The 3,392-nt window shown below is 27.2% G+C and overlaps 1 long non-coding RNA gene across 1 annotated transcript; it reads left to right on the forward strand.

Moving 5' to 3' along the window:
- Positions 1-2,103: 2,103 nt before the first annotated feature.
- On the forward strand, positions 2,104-2,815 carry LOC126896848 (uncharacterized). Its single transcript, XR_007701966.1, has 3 exons — positions 2,104-2,280; positions 2,387-2,500; positions 2,577-2,815. It is a non-coding gene; the product is annotated as an uncharacterized LOC126896848 (long non-coding RNA).
- The last annotated feature ends 577 nt before the right edge of the window (positions 2,816-3,392 follow it).

A 3,392-nucleotide genomic window follows, 5' to 3' on the forward strand; every position in this document is an offset into this window, starting at 1 on the left:
ATACTTTATCTTAATCAGGGTATTAATAAGAAACTAGCAGATAATGTAGCTTTTGTAATTATCCACCAATTTCTTAGAATTAAACACTATCTACNCAGATCATGTAAATTTTGGAATAATACACCAATTTTTTAAAAATAAACACAAATTTTGAACTTGTAAGATTCATAGAATGGGATACTGTCTAAGGATGAGTGGAGGGAGCTCCCCCACAAGCTTTTCATGGTAAACAAATTATGGAAATTGATACAAGGGCCCAAAATTGTTGGCCAATAAACATTTTCTGGCTACGTGCCTGGCCAAAACAGTAACAGCACCACATACACTACGATTCAAAGGATTTTTACATCGATCGCGCACGTAATCATCCAACGCAATGAATCGCTCACACAACCGGTGGTGGTAGTGCGAGAGACGTTATCAGTCATAGAAATACGATGTAGCAAAACGCCCTCTTGTAATGCGTACCCAACAGATATGTTTTAATGGATATAAATTTTTGGTCTTGGGATGACTCAATTTTTTAAAATTTTTTCATTACATCCGAAAGAGTAAACTCACAATTATTTCGAGATGACGACGACAAAGATTTTTTCAATGGTGTACCTGTTTTGGAGTTGTTTGACATTTTGATATTATTAATTATTTTATAAAAATTAATATTTTTACATAAAAATAAGACAAAAGCTCAATATTTATTCTTTAATAATGCATAGGTAAACTGTATTTTATAGCTTAAAATAAGACGCGCGGGACGTGCAGGCGACGTCTTTACTGAACTGAATTGATTAAATAATATACATAAACCACGTAAAATAATAAATATTACATTTAACTCTCTTATTATATTAATAATATAATAAGAGATTTTACTTGTATAATACTACTTATATAATAAGTACTTGTTATATAATAAGAAATTTGTTTCAATTAGAGATCTTTCTCAGCTTTTAATGGTTAAAAATCATTCATTAACAATGAGTTTCTCAGAAGTATTCATAGCTCTTTTATTATTTTTGACAATTCCTGTTACATCTGCAAGCGCGGAACGGTCATTTTCCAAGCTAAAAATAATTAAAGGATATTTAAGAAATACAATGAAACAAGATCGTTTAAGTGGCTTGGTCTTACTTTCAATCGAACAAGAAACCGCTCGAGAGGTTAACTTCGAGGATTTAATCGATACGTCTGCTGAAGCAAAAGCAAGAAAGAAAAAGTTTTGATATAACTGAACAAATTCCTTTAAATATAAATTATATATTTGTAAGATAGTAAATAGGTACTATGTTTATGTTATTTAATTCAAACAAAATGTGTAAAAAGAATTATAAGATCACTTATCATGTTTTTAATTATTTATAGGTTATTATTAAGAGTGGATCTAGAGATAAATATTGTGGATGAGTATATGTTTTTCGTATCCCCTTCCCTCAAATTTCTAAAATTAAGGGCCCGATGGATTATTTTGCCACGGGCATTAGAAGTTCTAGTTACGCCACTGACTGCCACGTAGTCTGCTGAACAAAGTACAAGTTATTATATAATGTTTGTATAAAGAATATTGTATTTTTGAAAATAAAAATAAAAAACATTTGTATTACTTATTATTAATAAATTACTAAAATTACCTCAATTTATATCTCTATGATAGAGTAAAACAAAGCAATACATAGTTAAATCTCTACGAGAAAAATATAAGTAAAATTTATGTTATAATGTATTTGAAAAATGAAATGAAATAAAAAATTGTAATTTTGCAAACGTATTGTCAACGAAGAAAAGATTAATTTCACTTTTTTATTAGTAATAGTATAGCATGAAAGATGAGATGCAATCATGTTATATCTACACAAATTTCTTAGAAATTCTCTAATATACTATTCATATATACTCAAAAGGCGATGTAAATATTTTATATTATAATAAACGTTTGAAAATATACATTTCTTGGAAATCCTCATTAAACCAAGTGGGAGTGTATGGTGTCAAGAGATAAAATTGCTGCAATTCATAAAATTAAACACATAAAACCAAGAAAGTCAATCCTTACCGATTTAATTGTCATTTATCTGTTTACTCTTTTACTTTCAAAACATATTCGTCATGTCATTTTTATGTTCTATTTGTGGAAAAACTTTCAGCTTCATTAAAGCTCTGAATTGTCCCATCGTAAGTGTACATATAATAATAATAAATTTTATCAGTGTATTTTATGACTAAAGAATTTTTCGAGGAAAGATAACTTTAAGAGACATATGCAACAGACGCGTGCTTAAAAAGGTTAGTAAAGTGAACTATAATGTTTACATTGTAACGTCCTTCTTGTATAAATGTAAATTGTAAACATTTTAAATACAATGATTAATAAATAAAATTTAATTGCTAGCGCCGTTCAATTTGCAATGACTTACTGTGTTTACTGAAAATGAAACAGAATCGATTAATGGGATAAACATGGTTAAGTAAGAAACCAGCACTTCAAGAAATGTTTACGGAAAACGTAAGTATACATTATAATGTATATTATTTTTATGTTATATTAAATAATAATAATTATTTTAATTATTTAATTATAGTTAACGAGAGAAATAAAGTGAATTATAATGCATGTACTTTGAATAATGCTAACGATTACTGTATGTATAATTTTTACATTTATATATATATATTTTTTTTAGTGTCTATTGCAAAATCATCTCCTATGTTAATGTCAGGATTAAATAAATTGCACATTAAGGTGGTTCTTAGTCATATAGGTCAATTTTTTTTTGTTGAAATTCATTCGGGGCACCCTCTAGAATTGTTCTGTTAGGTAAAAAACTAAGTTGTACAAAATTTGGTTGAAATTGAGTGACATTTACACGTGCCGCAAGATAGTTGAAAATTTGTCTGTAAGAGTGGTTTTTCAGTTTTTTCATTTATCATACAAACTATGTTGTTTACAGAAAATATTATAAAACTTATTTTGTAGAACTATATGTTTTCCATAAAAAATATTATTATAAAAAAGTCCGTATCTATAATATTTTTATAATAATTACAGTCGCATATTGAAATGACAATATTTATATATGTATAATTTACAACTGAAATATCTAAATTCTTATATTCATTGAGTCTGTATTTAGTAATGGTTGCTTTAATTATACTGTAATAGGTGACTAACATTTTCTATTTTTGAAAACGATATATTTTTTATCCAAGTATTTGATGCGGTATTATCACAAATGCATCCATTGAAATTTATTATTTTTAAATCAAAGTTTTATCAAGTTTGATAACTGTTGTATATATTGCTGCACTTGATAGCGATTAGTATTATTGATTTTTACAGAACATACGATAATGATTGTATACTTTTTTATACAGTCCAGTGTCAACTGAGTGTTATA

This window comes from Daktulosphaira vitifoliae, unplaced genomic scaffold (assembly GCF_025091365.1).
Source record: "Daktulosphaira vitifoliae isolate Bord-2020 unplaced genomic scaffold, ASM2509136v1 Scaffold_1, whole genome shotgun sequence".
Taxonomy (NCBI): Eukaryota; Metazoa; Arthropoda; class Insecta; order Hemiptera; family Phylloxeridae; genus Daktulosphaira; species Daktulosphaira vitifoliae.